At 44.7% G+C, this 20,666-nt stretch overlaps 1 protein-coding gene across 2 annotated transcripts in view; it reads right to left on the bottom strand.

Annotated features, from left to right (window-relative positions):
- Positions 1 to 20,666, bottom strand: part of kif26ba (kinesin family member 26Ba) — a 336,823-nt gene that overhangs the window by 95,585 nt on the left and 220,572 nt on the right. The window lies entirely within an intron of this gene.

Genomic DNA, 20,666 nt, shown 5'->3' with positions numbered 1-20,666 from the left:
TTTTCCTGCTCCTTGGATGCTGACTGACCTGCTGCGCTTTTCCAGCACCACACTTTTCAACTCTGGTCTCCAGCATCTGCAGTCCTCACTTTCTCCTCACTGTCATCAATATTCAGAACTCGGTACTGGTTGCAGAGTGGGATGCATTCAGATGATTCCTGTACCACCTGCACCATCCTTGCTGACTATCTGGTGGTCACCATTCCCTCTTGTCCTGTGTATCTGAAGCTGCAAAGTGCCACATCCAAAAGGCGCTAACCACAGGGCTCACAGTGACAGTGGCTTCCGATACCCAGAACTTGAGCTGCTACATTTGACACTGCTTCCTTCCCAAACGGTCCTCCACGATACAGGAAATGTCCTGGAGATCCCACGTGGCACAGGAAGCACACTCTGAAGGGTGCAGCAGCCTTGACATCTCCTTGTGTCTTAACGTTTTTAATCGCTAAAATAAATTTCACCAATACTAATAAACATATAACTATTGATAAAAACATACTGGCATTGCTAAGTCCATAAGACCAGAAGAAAAAGTAAGGGGAGTAGGCCATTTGGTATTTGGTACCCGCTCCACCATTCAAGAGTATCATTCTGCTATTCCTCCTGCCCACACCCCTTCGCTTTCCCCATACCCCTTGATTCCCCGACTGACTAAGCATCTACCTATCTGAGCCATAAGCGAAGCTACCTTCAGCTTTGCAACACAGCTCTGCTGTCAAGGTTCACAGCAAAGTATTGTTCAGTTCATACTGTTGCAGACAGGGCCAGAAACAGAGCAGTGAGATTCACCATGCACTCACATCCCCCCTAAAGCCCTTGAGCAATTCTTATGTCCTTTGGAGGTCTGCCACAATAGCCAGCGAGAAGAACATGCAAACTTCCCCATGAGAATTGTGGGAACAGGGAATAAAGTTGGACAATTCATCAGCCGCTGATCAACTACAGCTGTGATCAATTAAAAACGTTTCTGTTCAATTACGTGTAAAACAATCACTGCCTCTGCTTGCTTTACTGATTTCCTCTCTCCTGCTGCTTCCTTCATGCACAGCCTTTACAAGACCAACAGGGTAAATAATTTGTCATACTGCAAGCTGCAAGGCTGTGGAGGAACCAGGCAGCTAGACCAGTTCCCAAAGGAGGAGAGGGACGGAGAGGGAGAGATGCTGGAGAACAGCCAATATTCATTCACACACAGAATAGCATTCACTTCAAATTCAGAACTCCGTCTTTCTTCTCCCAGTTTTAGCCAACAAAAATACTTTCCCCCTCTGACAAAGGAACCCTGCATTTATATAGTGCCTTTTACTACGTCAGGACATCTCACAGGCCTGTACAGCCAACTTAGAAGATATAAGAGCTAACTCGCATATATCAATCTAACAAGGCAGGGGAATTAGCTCCAGCGTATTGAGAATTACTTGCCCCTCAGTCAAAACTCTCCCAGTCTGGTCATTTACGTTTTTGCCGTTTGTAAAACCTTGCTGTGTACATAATTGGGTGGCACTTTGCTACAGTGACGAGACCCCTCAGAGATACTTCATCAGTTGGAAAACACCTTGAAACACACGCAGACAGAAAAAAAACAAATCTTCCTTTAATACATCAATTATTCCAGGTAATGTCTGACACAGAATGTAACATAGCAACAGATATAATCAAGGAATTCCCTTAGAAGACATACAGAATTGAAAGGAATCTCACTGTTACAATCTTTAACAGCAATCCCACATCATCAAGCTATGATTTAGGATTCATATTCTCATAAAGGTCGTTTGGAGGGGAAGATTATCCACAATGTTTAGGATTCATTACCTAATGTGGGGAGCAGGAAGAATTTCATGTAATCTCTTCATCTGAACGAAAAATGGTGCAAGTGAACATGAAATCATTGTCTGCACTGCTCCCCGCCCCCAACTCAACTGACTGAAAATCAGGAAGTTTAAGAGGACTACAAATGCATTTCTTTCTTGCTCTATTTACACAAAAGATAGCGACAACCAGAGGCAATGATTTGACATGAATCTCCCCAACAGTACTCAGCAATGACTCTGATGGAGAGTTAAATAAGAGTGTGGGGAAGGGAAGGATTCTGAGCCAAGATGCAAAACCGGTATGGCACCCAATCCCATCACTGTCCCAAATGGGCAGAGCAGGCTAAGGCTGTGTACCGTCCCAACCATGGACTCACTAACGGAGGAAAATGAGTGAAACAAGAGCTTCAGGAAGCAGTGACTTCTGGCAGGACAGAAAGGGATTGAGGGAGCTGGGGAGAAGAAAAATAGGTGGGGTTTGAAGGGACAAAGGGACAAACAGCCACATCGTTTTACAGTGGCTATAAATTCCCTGGCCTCGCATCACTGCCCTGTATCATGCAGCCCCACACAGATCGCAATAAGTGTATTATTTTTGGAACTGACGAAGAATTCTTGGGAGGACCTCAAGCGGCTAATTGCACTCAATAATTACAGAAAGCAAAATGCTGAGTTTTCACAGACCCTATTTAAAGGGGCAGATGTCTTAGTCTGGTGGATGGGGAATAAAGGAGGTACGTTCAGACTGGTCAGCAACAGCCTCATTGTGAAAACCCGCCTGGAAACACCCCCCCGGTTTAAATCACCGGTAATGCTTAACTCTGCACAAAAAAACCCAAACAAAACTATAACCTGAAATGGGTATGCTAGTAGGACCTGATCTGTGAAGCAACGTTCTTCGCAAATCACGCGCCACATAATTGCATTTGCCTCTGTTTATTAAGCCAGCAAATTGACTTGTGAGAGAAATTACTGGACACAAGGGGCCCAATTTAAGACAGACGCAGCCTGCTTTTTGAAGGAATGTCCCTTGTGTGCCTAGCCTGTCATGCTTATTATCCAAATGGCTGTCAGCTCACGATGCCACTTGCTAAAACCAAAGCAATGGACAGAGCATGCCTGCAGAAGGTGGTGTAGACATGGACATCCAACTTTGTCAAGCGACCCACATTAAAAGCAGTTGATAAATGCCGAATTCCTCTAATGCAGATTCCCCCAAAAAGGTCCTCCCATGGGATGTGTAAAGGTTCTGGCTGGGCTGGAAACAGCGGAGGCTGAACAATTAATCATCAACAAATAGTTATTACCTGCACTGTGTGCCTGTGGCTCTACCATCCATCTCAGGGGTTAATTTAATCGCGATGCTTCCATTTCTACCTTGCGCCTTAAACTACAATTATATTCCTGCTAAAAGCGAACAGAGAGAAAACACAGACATTCAGGAGACGACGCCCGGAGGCTTTTTGTTTTGCCTGTCAATTTTCCAAAGAAATGGTCCTCTTCATGCTCTGCGGTGTAAAATGTGGTCAATGATTCTACCATTAATGGTCTGACGGGCAAATTTTAAAAAAAGCGAGGCGAGGGTGAGAAAACATGGCAGGGCAACAAAAATCTCCCGGGGCCTACATCTACCTCCACCAGCCCTCCATTGCTGCAGTGAGTCACACAAGACAGAGAGCAGCATTTCAATCCTTCACCCATAGTTGCTGCCCCTCAGGTCCTCTGAAGCGATTTTTGCACTTGTATGCGAAATAAAGAGATAGAGTTTTCAACTGCCACAAACATGAGGATTATGCCGGAATAATATCAAAGAGACTGGAAAAGGAAGCCAGAGGTTAGGTTCTCTAACACTAGCTGGTGGCACAAAGGGTAATAACGGAGCAAAGTCCCCAAGAGGAGGGAGATAACATTCACTGTTGAGAGAGCAAGTATGATCCAGAGACAGAAAGCGAGGGAGAGAGTATGACAGCAAGAACGAGAGAGAAAGCGATAGCAAGAGGGAACGCAAGAGACCAAGAGTGAACGAGAATGCAAAGGGGGGGGGGGGAAGAGAGAGAGATATAGAGAAATAGAGAGACGGTAAAAATTCAAAAGAAAGAGGGAAAAAAAGAAGAGAAACGGTGAAAAAGATAATGAGAGAGAGCAATAAAGAAATAATATGAAACATGGACAAAATAAATAAGTTGAGGAATGTATCAAGAAGTTAAAGAGAATAACTCTGAATGGGGTAAAATATTTTTTAAAAAGGAAACAACATTAAAGATATAGTGGCTTGACAAATTCTAATATGGTCTTTCTTGATGACAAGCAGGTTGAGAAAAGAGAGATCAATGTCAGGGGTAATCCAATCTCCTAACTCAGGCTGCACAGGATTCTGCTTTACAACATTCATCAGGATCAATTAAAGACGAAACCAGATATTGGTTGGGGTGCACGCTGAGAACAGAGTAAACCCTCAGAATGTTTCATTTGCTGAAGCTGCCTGTTGCCATTCCAGAGGCAACCAGACTAAGCTGATCACATCTGCACATGCTGTTATCATCCAGTGAACATATTTCATCCATCTGTGTGGGTTATTCCTGCCTCTTTTCTTTCAGATCTTTTGCCAAGACATACCTTCCCCTGGTTTCTCATTGCTGACAGCCATTTGAAGGTTAAAGTCAAGAGATTAAGTATGTTTTGCATTCAAAGCACCTAACTTGAAAAGAACAGGCTTAAACATCATGTCCCTCCACAGGCAGAAAGCGAGGGAGAGAGTATGAGAGCAAGAACGAGAGAGAAAGCAATAGCAAGAGGGAACGCAAGAGAGCAAGAGTGAACGAGAACGCAAAAGTCGGGGGGGGGGGGGAAGAGAGAGAGAGAGATAGAGAAATAGAGAGACGGTAAAAATTCAAAAGAAAGAGGGAAAAATACTGCCCTTATAACACAGACACTGAGCACAAAGGGCATTACACTGTATTGTGCACAGGTCTGGTCACCACACTACCAGAACAATGTGGCTGATTTGGAGAGGGTACAGAAAAGATTTACCAGGATGTTGCTTGGTACTGGGGATTTTAACAATGAACAAAAGTCGGAGAGACTGGGTTTGTTTTCATTGGAACGCAGGAGGTTGAGGGGCAACCTAATAGAAGTTTATAAGATTGTGAATGGCATGGATAAAGTGGAAAGTATGAAGCTTTTCCCCAGGGTGGAGGGGTCAATTACTAGGGGACACAGGTTCAAGGTGCGAGTGGGGAGGGGGTGGGGGGGTGGGGGGGGAGGGAGTTTAAAAGAGATGTGCGAGGCAAGTTTTTCACTCAAAGTGTGGTGACTGCCTGGAACATGTTGCTAGAGGAGGTGGTGGAAACAGACACAACAGCAGCATTCAAGAAGCACCTGCATGAACACACGAATAGGAAGAGAATAGAGGGATAGAGATCCTGTAAGTGAGGACAGTTTTAGTATGGAAGGGCAAAATCTGTCAGTGCAGGCCTGGAGGGCCCTGTTACTGTATCCTTTTGTTCTTTGACAGCTAGAAAGGGATATCGTTGATGCTGAGCACAGTAAAGGTATGAGGATTTCTTTCTAAGTCAGAGAACTTGTGGTTGATGATGATCTCGTGCAGCTGCTGCCCTTACCCTTTTTGGTGGCAGACCATTCCAGTTTACAAAGTGCCAACAAAGAAACCTTGGTGGAGTGCTGTGGTGCATCTCGTAGATGGTCCACACTGCTGCCACTGTGCCTCAGTGATGGACGGTGTGAATGTTGAAGGTGGTGGATGTGGATGCCAGTCAAGCAGGATGCTTTGTCTTGGATGGTGTTGAGTTTCTCGAGTGTTGTTGGAGCTGCCATCATCCACGCACATGGGGAGCATTCACCACACTCCTGACCTGTGCCTTGAAGATGGTGGGCAGGTTTTGGGGAGTCAGGAGGTGAGTTACTTGCTACAGTACCCCTAGCCTCTGACCTGTTCTTGTAGCCACTGTACTTAAATTGCTAGTCCAGTTCGGTTACTGATCAATGGTAATGCCTGGGATACTGATTGTGGAGATATAGTGATTTTTAAAACTTAATTCATGGAAGGTGGGAATTACTGAATATATCACCCAGCCCTAGCTGTCCTTGAACACCTGAACAGTGCTGTTAGGAAAGGAATTCCAGGATTTTGACTTAACCACAGTGAAGGAGTGGCAAAATAGTTCCAAGTCAAGATGGTGTCGTTTTTGGAGAATAATTTTGTTATGAATTAGGCCAGACCACTCAAAACATTCTTAAGCAGGCAGCCCAGACCATAACTTTACTATTTGCTTCGGTATATGTACAGTGAAAATTACCCCACAGTAAGTTAGCGAGGTTGACTGCCCGGTTTTAAAACAGACAAAAATTTATTCACAAAATTATGGAATGAAGCACAAAGAACAAAATAAAGAATACCTACAGAACTCAGACTATCCAAGCAAGATTTAATTACGCTATTCCAAAAATACACAACAATCCCAATAAACAAACCCTTAAACACAAAGCAAAAAATGAAACAAAGGCCTACAGGTCAAAGTTCAAAGGGCAGAAGGAGAGGGAGTCTAGCAGCCTGTTTCCACACAGCCCACTGCTGAACTCACTAAAACAAGGCTTCAGCTTTTAGGACTGACCACTCCCCTTTCATTATACAGGTTACTTCTAAAACATGGCCTAAAGTCTCATCTGTTTGCGTATAAACCAAAAGGCCTCCCAATACCCTTTTCATCGCTGTACCAACCCAGCCGACTCGAAGCCCAGACTGTTTTACGACCTCTCTGAAAAAAAAACCAAGGACACTGTATCCTTGAGAAGAAGGACCCACTTTTAGGGGAAAAAAGGACCAGCTTTGTGACAACCTGCATATTTACGTTCGGTTCATCACATTATTGAGTTTGTTAATGACTTTATTCAAATTAAGAAGAAACAGGTGGTAGCTATTAATTGTCTGAGCACAAGGGAGAACTTGCAACACTGGCTGGGAGTGATGGGAGTAAGACTGAGATGTCAATAAACAATCCAAGGAGAAAGTTGTCTTGGTTTTCAGTTTTCTGTCTCACTGACTAGCTTGGATCCAGATAAAAATTACAGCAGGTGGTATTACCATATCTCTACTGCTATTGCCATTCTGCTTCAGTTAAATCACTAGCCCTTGCACGGAATGTCAAGGGGAGGTGGTGAAAGTGGAAACACTGAAGGTAATTTGTCCAGGGAGAGTCCCTGCAGCAATGGCATGGGCTGAGATGGCTGCCCTGAGACAACTCCAACCATCTTTCTTTTGCATAACTCCAGCCAATGAGAAATAGTTGTGAAACATGGAAGCCCTTCCTTCCTTTCTTGGTTAACCTACAAAACAGTAAGGGCTAGAGGGATATGGCAAGAATGTATCATTGGTGTCCGGCAGGTTCGAGGGGCTGCTTGTATGTTTTCCTAGGTGTTTTAGATTCCTGTGCTGCCACTGTTAGGACAATCAAGAAAGCCCAGGGTGTCTCTGAAGGAGGAGGCTCTCCCCCATCCCCATTTGCTGCTGACATGGAAGAGGGGTTGTTTTATTATCTTCCTGCTGGCATTATTATTTACTGTAAATATTATCCAAGTTTGGGGGAGATGATTGCTAGCAGTATTAAATCCAGAGACCCAGGTCATGAACTGGGGACCTGGGTTTGAATCCTGCCATGGCAGATGGTGGGAGTTAAAGTCAATAAATATCTGGAATTAAGGGTCTAATGTTGACCATGAACAAATTGTCGGGTGACTAATGTTCTTCAGGGAAGGCAATTGTTGTTTTTACCTGGTCTGGTCTACACTTGACTCCAGACTCACAGCAATGTGGCTGACTCTGAGCTACCCCGTGGACAAATTAGGATGCCTCATTAACACTGATCCAGTGGATTAATTTTAAAAAAAATGATTGTCATCACTTATTCGGTTCTCGTGCTGCTCAAGCCAAATATTTTCAACTTGGCATCCAATTTCATTGGACTCAGCAGCATGTGCCAAAAATCCCATCTCTTTCGTGCCAAATATGCTTTTGCTTGCCCCATTCACTAAGAGAAAACTGCTGAATGCATATTCCAGTGAGCTGGAGGGCAAATTCTGATCAACATGAACGGTTCTTGGCAAATGGCGTTGGCTGTTTGCCATCCCTCAGCCAGACGCCAGCTCTTACAGCGCTTGAGCCCAATCCCATTGCCATTTCCTAGTCTAGCTTGTCATTTGTGAGTGGTCTGAATGGGGGATCCTCTCAGCTCTCTGTCACCCCTGTGTCCCTCTACGAGGAGGCTTTTAAAACAGCAAATTACTGCAACACCACATAACGATTCAGGCCACTCTTCACAAGATCCACTTGTTACTAGAGAATGGTCAGCGCGGGGAAAGGCACCCTCTAGTCTGCATAAAGCTGCCAGTTTTCTGGAAGAGTTACCAGCATCAGAGCATCGCAAATGGACATGTTCCCGAGTTTGAGGCTCCCTGCCAAGGGATGGTCTAGTACTAGGAGCAGCTAATGTAGAGGGTCAATGGGAAAAGGACAACATCTGTCACTTGATAACAAAAGGTTTTTCTGCTGCACCTTGCTAAGGAGCCAGCTTGGGCAGTATGGTGGCTCAGTGGTTAGCACTGCTGTCTCACAGTACCAGGGACACTGGTTCGATTCTACCCTCGGGTGACTGTCTATGTGGACTTATAGAATCCCTACAGTGTGGAAACAGGCTATTTGGCCCAACAAGTCCACACCAACCCTCCAAAGAGTAACTCACTCTGACCCATTTCCCTACCCTATTGCTCCTGACTCATGAGCCTAACTTACACATCCCTGTGCAAGTTAGCATGGCCAATCCACCCTAACCTGCACATCTTTTGGATTGTGGGAGGAAACTGGAGCACCCAGGGGAAAACCCACACAAACACAGAAAGAATGTGCAAACTCCACACAGACAGTCGCCCAAGGCTGGAATTGAACCCAGGTCCCTGGCACTGTGAGGCAGTAGTGCTAACCACTGAGCCACCGTGCCACCCCAATGGAGTTTGCACATTCTCCCTGTGTCTGCGTGGGTTTGCTCTGGGAGCTCCAGTTCCCTTCCACAGTCCAAAGATGCGTAGGTTAAGTGGATTGGCCATGGGAAATGCAAGGTTACAGGCATGGGAGGGTCTGGGTGGGATGCTCTTCAGACGGTCAGTGTAGACTTGATGGGCTGAATGATCTGCTTCCATACTGTAGGGATTCCATGATTCTATGAAATGGTGTTGAACCCTCAGACTGAATGCCTGACATGGGATATATGTCAGAAATATCAGTCACACCACAACAGTACAGTGGCACTACAGACTGAGACATGTTGTGTGGAGAAAAGTTGAATCAAAAGAAGGTATGGTACAGAAAGAGGCCATTCAGCCCATCACTTACTAAATAAACAAGTCCGAGGCTTTGTATGCAATTTCGTTTGAACTGCTTATCTACATACTTCTTAAGTGTCTGGAGGGCTCCCACTTGTACCACACTTTCAAGCAGTGGGACCACTTCCTCCGTGACTCCCTCATCAGGTCCACACCCCCCCACCAACCCAACCTCCACTCCCGGCACCTTCCCCTGTAACCACAAGAAATGCAAAACTTGTGCCCACACCTCTCCACTTACTTCCCTCCAAGGCCCCAAGGGATCCTTCCATATCCACCACAAATTCACCTTCACCTCCACACACATCATTTACTGCATCCGCTGCACCCGATGTGGCGTCCTATACATTGGGGAGACAGGCCGCCTACTTGCAGAACATTTCATAGAACACCTCTGGGACACCCGGACCAACCAACCCAACCACCCCGTGGCTCAACACCTCAACTCCCCCTCCCATTCCACCAAGGACATGCAGGTAATTGGACTCCTCCATCGCCAGACCATAGCAACACAACAGCTGGAGGAAGAGTGCCTCATCTTCCGCCTAGGAACCCTCCAACCACAAGGGATGAACTCAGATTTCTCCAGTTTCCTCATTTCCCCTCCCCCCACCTTGTCTCAGTCCCAACCCTCGAACTCAGCACCACCTTCCGAAAATGCAATCTTCTTCCTGACCGCTCCGCCCCCACCCCCACTCCGGCCTATCACCCTCACCTTAACCTCCTTCCACCTATCGCATTTCCAACGCCCCTCCCCCAAGTCCCTCTTCCCTACCTTTTATTGTAGCCTGCTTGGCACACTTTCCTCATTCCTGAAAAAGGGCTCATGCCCGAAACGTCGATTCTCCTGCTCCTTGGATGCTGCCTGACCTGCTGCGCTTTTCCAGCAACACATTTTCAGTGAGTTTCAGAGTTTCATCCTCTGAGTGAAAACAAAATTCCACAAGCCCCCTTTAAAACCTCTTGTTCCTTACCTGAAAACTGTGCCCCCTAGTTTCTGGCCCCATCAGGAGGAGTCAGGTTTCTCTCTCTCCATCCCTCTTATAACTATGTACAACCAATCAGATCCCCCTGCCAAGCCCCCACCGCTCGACGAATAAAGCCCTCGCCTTTCCAATCTTTGTTCACAGTCGCAATTTTCAAGCCGTGCCAACATTTGTGTAAACCTCCTCCGTACAAAGTGAGTATGTCGTTCCTGGAATGTAGTGGCAGGACTGTACAGAAAGCTCCAACTATGGACTAACCAGTGTCTTACACTGTCTGACAGCAAGTGTCACCTCCCGTATACTAATAGCATCTTAAAGTTAGCTTGGGGCAGTGACTTGAAAGAAATTCTGGGATTTGCATATTAATCAATTGAAACCTGCATCTTCATTCTAACTGATTCAAGATTTAAGAGCCATCTCTTGTGTGTTCAATTCGTTCACATGAGTTGGATGACCTTTTAATGTTTCCCTTACAAATTTTATGTCGAAGGTCTTCTTCCCTGGTGACTGTCCACGTCCAGGCAACCTGAGGTGACCTGGTGGCCACTGGGATCTTCCTGTTCCCTTCGAGGAACTGGACGTTGAGAGGCTTAACAGAATACCCATCAATAGTGAGTAGATAGCCCTGCTAACTGTGTGTGCCTCCCCTGGCTCCAGCTGAGTGGAATGATGCTGACCAGCAGCAAGAAACTCTACACTTGTCAGCTTTTGTTCCCACCTCAGTGGGGGCTAACAATCATTCCCTAGTGTCTTTTTATGTTTTAGAAGGGGAAATGAGCAGAATAAGGGAGAGCTATTCTATTTTATATTGGGCTCTCACACCACAGTCCACCCTCTGGGCTGCACCACATGTTTCTGACACATTTTATAAAACATCATTGATGACTTCAATGTCCTTATTTTTAAAAGCAGTCTTCCATCTGTTTAATGGCTACCATATTTTCACAAAAGTAATTTAAAAAGGCCTCAGTTACACTGAAATGGCTGGATCTCTGAAGGAAGTCACCTCTTTCTCCGATTGGTCGGATGGTCTTGCTAAACCTGACAAGTTTCATTAAAATACAGTGATGCCACAAGAACCCTGGGCCTTTTAAATCAGACTGGCTTGTTCTTTCCAACATCTGGAATCTAGAAAGTCAAAGACAAGCAGATTCCTGCCTTGTGTATATAGTACTCGATAGATTGGTTGAGGAGTGAGGTGGTTGTTTTGTCCCTGTGCCAATGAGCAGCACTGAAATACAAATTTCTAGCGTGGGTAATTATTTTTTAATAATCTGATGGATAATGTCACTGAAGGATGGGGTTTGTTAAGATTGGTGGAAGACCTTCCCTAACCTTTAGTGGTGCTGCCACAATGCTCAGATGCAAGGACTGCTTTTCACTCTTTGGAATTGGAGATGGCCAGCCTCAGTTGCCCTTGAATTGAGTGGCTTGCCAGGCCCTTTCAGAGAGCAACTCAGCCACATTGCTGTCACATAAAAGTCAGACTTGTTAAAGATGGCAGATTTCCTTCCTTATGGACCCATTGGGTGTCTACAAATATCAATTATAGTTTGATGGCTGCTACTCCTGAAACTTTCAAGTTCAGATTTTCTTAATTGGATTTAAATCCTGGAATTTGAACCTATCCCCCCACATCGTTAGCCTGGGCTGATTCATACATAATGATGGTGTGTCCAATAGTTATGATACAATAGCAAGAATGGGATTAATTTGAGTCCAAGTTTTGTCAACGTCAGAGCTAAAGTTTGAGACCAAATGCTGCCCACTGCTCCTAAATTTACAATAATTGGCCTGTACCTAGTTTGTCTCTTCAATGCCTGTGTACCCTTTAAGTTCATTACAACTTAATAACATCGCTTGCCCCTCTCAAACCCCTATCTTACTTCCTCTCACCCATTGGAAAGGTATGGTTTCAAGTGCAAGTGATCACCTTTGCTGTATTGACTGACACACTAGGTTCACTATTCAATGCCAATGTTGTCAATGCCATGTGCCAGCTTATCCTCAACTGGTGTCTGCTGTCCATAACCTGGGCATGGAAGACACTCACTCAAGTATCCCACCCAGCAACCTCGGCAAATACCACCCGCCCCATTTGTGGCAAAGTGCGTGCTTCCAGTGTTGGACTATACAATTACCTCAGAACCAAGAGCTCTATTGTAGAAGCTCATCATCATCGATCTCCAGACAGACTGTCTGAGGAGATGTTGAAAGTTACTCAGAAATATGACCTACCCCAGGTTGTCCGCTCTTGGTGCCAAATTTGCTGGGATACATTTATAATAGGCAGGACTTTTAATTCATTCACATCCTTTTAATCAAAATTGCGCCCTACACATCTACCGCTACTTGTCAAGAGACTCAAATTCAGCACAGATTAGGTGATAAACTGATGACTTTCCTGATCTGCTTGGCTCAACCCATCAATGGCTAGTGGAAATGTACATTAAGGAAGCTTCATTCAATTTATTTCCAGACAGAAGGTGAAGATTTGTCTTTAGCGATCAGTCAGCACGTTATGCTGTTCTCTTTCAGTCAAAACATTAGAGGTACAAGTCCCACTCCAGAATTACAAACAAAAAGATCTAAACTTGCAAACATAAAATGCCTCACCTGAAGTGACAACTATTTTCTGCAACATTAAACCCCAGATGCCCATCTACCCACCAAGACACGTACAAAATATTTTTCATGGGCAAAGCCAACATCCTGGCCAACATTTATCCTTCAATGTTATTAAACAGATTATTTGTTCATTATTATGTCTGTGGGAACCTTGTGAACCACATTTTCATCAAAGCAACAGAGTGGGTATCAGATTAACCAACAGGAAAGTATACCTGAAACGAGTGATCTTCTGGTTGCTGAGACATAACTACGTGAAGTGCCACAGATATCAATGCTGGGGTCTCAACTACTCACAATCTATACTGATGAAGCGGATGAAGATACAGCATAGATGCTTGGCAGTCATCTGTGCTTATGACATAGAGGTAGGAGGGAGTGTAAACTGGGACGAATCTGCAAAAGGGATGAAGTGAGTAAACAAAAATATGGCAGACCGAGTATAATGTGGGAAAAATTAACCTGCTCACTTTGCAGGAAGAATGGAAAGCAGCATTTAGTTTAAATGGAGAGAGATTATAGAGACCAAGATGCAGAGGGATCTGGTGTCTTGGCACAGGAATCACAAAATGTTCGTATGAAGATACAGCAGGCAATCAGGAGACAAATGGAACACTGGCGTGTACCGCAAGCAGAATGGAACATAAAGGCAGGAGGTTTTGACAAGGCGATAGAAGGCATTAATAAGACTATATCTGAATTACAGTTTTAAATTTTCTTACTTAAGAAGGGATATTATTGATATTAGACACACTTCCCTCAACTGATACCAGGGATGAAGGCTGATCAGGTTGGGCCCGTATCTATTGGACTTTAGCAGAATGAGAAGTGATCTTATTGAGGTGCTGAGGGGGTTTGACACAGTGGACGGTGAAAGGATGATTCCCCTTGTGGGAGAAACCAAAACTAGAGGACACAGAATAAACGTAAGGGGCCTATCATTGATGACTGGTATGAGGAGAACCACTTCTTCTCAGAGAGGGCCATTCGTTTGAGGAACTTTCTTCCCCGAGGGACCAGGTCACTGAATATGTATAAAGTGGAGTTGGATAGATTCTTTATTCATTGGGAATGGCAGGATACTTGGGGGATCAGCAAGCATGGGGAGATGGGGCCATAATCAATTCAGCCATGATCTTACAAAATGGCTGAAAAGGCCAGAGAGAACAAACAGCCTATTCCTGCATCTTAATTTGTGTTTGTAAAGGTGCACAGCCAACCCCCCCCACTACACTGCTGTTACAGGGAGGTGGGGCAGGATGGAGTCAGGATCTGTCAGGTTTGGATCCAGTTCAGAGGTGACCAAGGAGGTGCACGGACCAAGGCGGGCCAGTTCAAAGGCTTCTGGGACCCCGATTCAATTTTCACTCAAATGTTGTGCCCACTAAACCACATCCCTTACATCCCTTCATCATTCCACACACCTCCCAATGTCCCCTCCATGCTTCATCTTGCCTGTTTTCATTCATGAGCTATGGAACCCAAACATTCATAAAGACACCATCTGGCAACTGTGTCAACAGAGACATGGCCATATATTTGTTCCTCTATTATGAAGGCCTTATTGAGTTAAAAGACGCTAATGAAATGGGGTCTGTTTACATGGCTTGAAGGTGAGTGTCAGCTTTGACTGTTAGAAATAGTTAGGTGGTTCTAACAGTTTATTCTCTCTTGATGTGGTTTTTCAAAGCCTGAATGTTTATTTGGAATGGATCAAAAGGTGTGGTATCTGGTAGATCTTTTGTTTCTTGTACCATGAATGGACGTGTCAGATTCACACTTACAGAAGTTTGAAAGAGCAGAAGATTTACGCAAAAGGAGATTTTGGAATGGTGTTTCTTGAATAGCATTTCAATGTCTTGCCACTGGTATATAGCTCATTTGTTCTATACATAGCTCATAATGGGCGGCTATGGAGGATATAGGGAAGCATGCAAGAGCCATGGGTATGACAAACCGATATGGGGGTTATGAGGTGGCAGGGGTAAGACCATTTAAACGTACCTGTGCAAAGATTCCTGGATCCAGGTTGTGATTTATCTTCAAGGAGCTGCAAACTGGGAAACCAACCTTGAAAAGATGCCTTAAAAATTAAAAAAAAATGCAGGGATGTAGCCAGCCAGATGTGGAAATTGCCAGAAGGGAGTTGGGTCAAAAATCCTGGAATCAGGGCCCATCAGCCATTTTTAAAGGTCTCCAGAGTCAACCTGACTCCATGAGAATCTAGCCTCATGCATGTGAATTAGCTGCCTTGCTGCTTGTGTTATGATAGTTCACACACTCCAAAAGCACTCCATAGACTGTAAAGTGATTTCCAATAAATGTAAAAATCATAGAATCATAATGATTACAACACAGGGGATGGCTATTTGTCCTGTTCCATCTGTGTCCACTCACTGCAAAAGCAACTCAACTTGCACCACTCAGACGTCTTCCCTCCATAACCCTACACCCAACCCTACACCCACTTCCTATTCAAAGGAAGTTCTCTTTTGAAACTTTTGACTGAATCTTCCCCCAACACTCTCAGGCAGTACAGTCTGGGGAGGGGGGCGGGGAAGGAAAAGAAAGAGATAGTGTAAGGAAAAGAAAAAGAGATATAGAAAGAGAAGGGGGGGGAAGGAAAAGAGATGGAGAAAGTGAGAGGAAGGAAAAGGAGGGGTAAGGAAAAGGCGGGGGGGGGAAGGAAAATAGGGGGAAGGAAAAGAAACAGGAAAGAAAAAAAAGAGATGGGGAGGAAGAAAAGAGAGAGGAAGGAGAGATAAGGGAAAAAGAAAAGAAGAAAAGAGAGAAGATGAAAAGAGATAGGACAGAGAAGACAGGAAGGAGAAAAGAGTGAGAGAGCTCAAGATGAGTTATCCATTTCAAACAGGTGGGCTTTTAAAAACTTGATTTATTACTATACAGTGAAAAATATTGTTCTATGTGCTTTACTGGCAAATCATACCATACAAGCGCATCAGGGTAATAACACAGAGTGCAGGATACAGCTGCCATGGAGGTGCAAAGAGAGGTCAACATTAACATAAAAGAAGTCCATTCAAAGGTGTGATAGCAATGGGGAAAAAAAGCTGTTCTTGAATCTATTTATCCATGTTTTCAAACTTTTATATCTTCTACCCAATGGAAGAGGGTGGAAGAGAGTACAACTTGGTTGGGAGGGGTCTTTGATTACATTGGTTGCTTTCCCGAGGCAGTGGGAAATGTAGATGGAGTCAACGGATGGAAGGCTGGTTTGTGCGATGGACTGGGCTGTGTCCATGACTCTCTGCAGTTTCTTGTGGTCTTGGGAAGAGCAGTTATGCATCCATGCTGTGATGCATCCCGATAGAATGTTTTCTATGGTGCATTGATGAAAATTGGTAAGAGTTATTGTGGACATGCCAAATTTCCTTCACCTCCTGTGGAAGTAGAGACGTTGTTGTGCTTTCTTGACCATAGCGTTCACCATGGGTGGACCAGGACCAAATGTTGGTGATCATCACTCCCAGGAACTTGACGCTCTCGAACATCTCTACCACAGCACCATTGATGAGACAGGGCCGTGCCCTCCAGTCTGCTTCCTGAAGTCAATGACCAGCTCCTTCACTTTGCTGACATTGATGAAGAGATTGTTGTCTCTACACCAAGCCATTAAGCACTCAATCTCCTTCCTGTACTCCATCTCATCATTGTTTAAAGATCCAACCTATAATAGTGGTGCTTTCAGCAAACCTGTGAATGGAGTTGGTATGGAATTTGGCCATACAGCAGTGTGTGTATAAGGAGTGTAGCAGATTGATAGATGTGTCGATTGGAAGGTGTTAAGAGACATGGAGCAAAGTTGGATAAAATCAAGATGGATCACGTATCAGCCATAATCTCAGTGAAGGGTAGAACAATAGAACAACCTCTTGTAGCCTCCTCCTGTTCCTATCCTCTTCTCTTCTCAGACTTTTCTTTTCAATATTTCATCTCTGCAACTTACTTTGTACAATTTCTTTAAACTGCTGATAAATTTGCAACGTACTGTGCTTGAAAGAAATGTTTGAGCTGTAATGCTGAAAGCAGTGCTGCTGTTATGTGGAGTCGTGCAGGATTATTGTGATCTATGGCCCAACTTAAAATGCTATCAATCAGCTCGCTTGACACAAATGAATTAGCAAAAAACAAAATGCACTACTTCCACCTGATTAAACTCACGCCTGGGAGGTAATTGCGTCTGCCTGACCACCACCTCTCGCGTCAGAGTCGCTGTGTAAGGGTGCTTTCCTTTGTGTGCCTGGGTTGATCCTTGCAAGGGTGAGGTGAGAGCGTAGCTAACCGTTGGTGTAGAAAGAGGCAAGTTTACCCTTGAATACTGTGGCATCAGTTACAGATCTCACAAAGTGCCTATCCACGTCTACACTGTGACTCCTGGGCATAGTTTTCCAGTCATAAAGTCCTCTATATTCTTCTCTGCGGGAAGGTACCTGCTTTAAGGAAATCCTCCCTGGCACTGTGATGTTCCTTCTCGTCTCATCATTAGGTATGAACAGGCTGATGGATTGTCGTGTCTATTGTAGACCAGCCTGATCCTGCCTTTAATTACTCCTCCATAACTGGAGTCACTGGATACAGAATGATTTATTAGCTGCTGCAGCCGTATATTCATGTTCAAACCTGAGATTGATAGGTTTCTGGAAATAAAAAATAACAAGGGATATGGGAAAATAGTGCTGAAGGTGGCTTGTCATGATCGAATCGAAGGTCAGAATGGGTTGAAAAAGCTGAATGGCCTATCCCACTCCCGTTATGTTCTTATGTATAGAGAAAGAGCAAAGGGGTGAACATATAATGCAACACCATTTCATTAATATAGAGAGTGATGCTTAGAATCAACCAATAAGCTCTTAAAAGAAAGCTCACAGTTTATAAAGTGCGGTGAGTTTAAGATTCCTGCTTACATTTTGATTAAAGTATTTCTATACTGTGGTCTTACTCCACCCCTCTCTTCACTGCTGGATGTTTGAATCCCTCTATAATACTCAAATGAGGTGCTACACATACCCATTAACTGCTCCCTCGGCACCTTTAAACAATTCCAACTGTTGCCCGACCCCTCACAAATCTGCCTCTCTCACACAAACCCCCACTCTTTAATCCCGTAACCTCCTCTCCCGTGAGTACACACACACCTTTTCTGCATCACAACCTCCCTCTTTGCAAAGGCAAATCCACTATGGGTTAGCTGCACTTTGAGAATATGGCAGCAACAAGCCCTGTGGCTCCCTCAGTAACTCCAAGACGTTATTGAAGGTCCTAGTGAAACGAAACGGTGGACAGCGAGAGGAGCTCTCTGGAGCTACTGAGGGAGATACAGGGCTTACTGCCGGTACATTCTCAAAGTGAAGCTAACCGACAGTGGATTTCTCCTTGGACAGAGTGAAGTTGCAATTCTGGAAAAGGTGTGCGCACTCACAGAAGATTACTGGATTAAAGAGTGGTGTTTGTGAGAGAGAGGCAGGGATGGGGCAATAATTGGATCCATTTTAAGATGTTGTCACCTACCCCATCCACCTGGGCTTCTCCTGCATCCAGTTCACTTACATTCCCACCTCCGATCACAAAGCAAAACCAACTTAACACAAGCAGCCGAATTATCCTTTAATGTGTGGCACTTGGATAATTTTCATAATTGCAAGTGATTAAATCCATCAGTGACATCTGCAGTGAAATTCAAATTAAAGAGAATTATTGGCCTACTATTACAAAATTAATTGGTACCTCATGCCGACCTTTAATTCAATAATTGATTAACCTGACTGGTTCCACTTGTTAGAGACACAGGTTCAAATGCCAGAGTGTGAATGAAACTCTTGCTGTACTGTTACAACTCCACTGGAGGCTTGAGGATTGAGCGAGTTCAACCATGATGCGCCACTAGTCAAATGGTCAGTTTTGGTGTACTATCAATGCTCATACGCCCCATAGGTACAGGGTGTCCAGTGGATCAAATCAAATCAAAGGGTGTGGCAATAAATCGGGTAAACCTAAAAAGGTGGGATAAGGTGGCGTTTCCCTCAATTCTGACCCTGGTTAGTTTGACATTGTCATTTCTTTTCCCCTTAAATCTCGACACTTCAATTCCCAAAGAGTCAGGAGCAATAAGCAGCAAATAAACAGAAACCAATACAGGACCAACTCAATTAAACTATCTTCATTAACAGGTAGGCTGGCTCTTCAGCTTCTCTAGGCAGAGGTGGGCCCTGCAGACGCTGGAGATTAGAGTGGTGCTGGAAAAGCACAGCAGGTCAGGCAGCATCCGAGGAGCAGGAAAATCTACGCTTCGGGCCGGAGCCCTTCATCAGGGCTTCAGCTTGTCTGTTGGCAGCTGGGTTGTTCAGCCTGTCACAGCAGAGTCTCCTACTGGGTAACACTGACCTGGGCTGAATCGATCGGACGTTACAGTGGGCACTCAGTAACTTCCTTCCCTCTCTCGTTACAGCCAGAATTTAACTAGAATAAACTGAACGGAGCTTAGCCCTTCAAAACAACAGCGCCTTCAAAGACAAAGCTCAATCCCTCCAAACGATGAACTTGGAAGTCAAGTTTGGAAAATCCCTCACATGATTTGCCGAGTTTCAGAACTAGTATCCCCCTCACACCCAGAGCAATTAAGGTGACAGATTCAACCCTGTAAAAGGTGCAGGCTGGAAAGGTACAGATGTGGATCTGTGTAATGAGGTGGACCCATGTTGATGGGGAGGCAGAGGCCTAGTTTATGAATCCAGAAATTCAGCTACTGCTCTGGGGTCCTGGGTTTGAGTCTCGTCGTAGCAGATGGTGGAACTTGAATTCAATAAAAGAATCAGGAATTAAGGGTGTAATGATGACCATGAAACTGGTGTCAGAAAAACTGGCTCACTTTAAGGAAGGGAGCTGCCATCCTTACCTGGTCCGGTCTACATGTGACTCCAGACCCACAGCAATCTGGTGGACATTAACTGCCCTCTGGGGAATTAGGGATGGACAATAAATGCTGGCCTAACCAGAGATTGCCCTCAGCCCGGGAGTGAAGAAAACTCTTCCTTACACAGCTTGGGTCCTCAAAAACATACTTCACCAATGACACGTAAATGTGATTCACTACCTGTGATGTAGGAATGGTGTACAGGTTTGCAACTTTAATTCCATTTTCACTTAATTGTACCTTTCCTTGAATATCCTGTCCACGATTTCCTTGTTAGCAGCTGAGTTTATTTGTTGACATCTATTACCACATCTCAGTGACATATTGCTGTGTTTTTTGCCTGCTTTGTTAGCTTTTTGAAGTGGGCTTTCACTACGATGCAGCCTTCCGGCAGCAGATTCTTGGGTGAAGTGTCGATATTAAGTTGTGGAGAGCTTCTCCTCACCGGGACGGTATGGACACTGTTGACTGACGGTGCTCAGGAACCCAGGACTTGCCATCCGCTCCCAACCCACTCTCCCATCAACCGCTGCAAAGTCTGTGATAATTGATTTTGATCTGATTGTCACGTGTATTTTACAGTCAGAATACAACAAAATGCAGTGAAAAGCTCTCATATGTCGCCACAAAACGGCACCATTTTGTACAATTTAAGAATAAGGAAAGAGAAAGGAAGATATAGTTTGAAGGGAATCTGTCAGTCTAGATTCTGGATTAGTGGTGCTGGAAGAGCACAGCAGTTCAGGCAGCATCCAAGTAGCTTCGAAATCAACGTTTTGGGCAAAAGCGAAACGTCGATTTCGAAGCTACTTGGATGCTGCCTGAACTGCTGTGCTCTTCCAGCACCACTAATCCAGAATCTGGTTTCCAGCATCTGCAGTCATTGTTTTTACCTCTGTCAGTCCTGAGTCAGCTCAT

Source organism: Chiloscyllium punctatum, chromosome 11 (genome assembly GCF_047496795.1).
Source record: "Chiloscyllium punctatum isolate Juve2018m chromosome 11, sChiPun1.3, whole genome shotgun sequence".
NCBI classification, from domain to species: Eukaryota; Metazoa; Chordata; class Chondrichthyes; order Orectolobiformes; family Hemiscylliidae; genus Chiloscyllium; species Chiloscyllium punctatum.
Note: the sequence above shows the minus strand (reverse complement) of the source record. Positions and strands in the feature narration are given on the sequence as shown.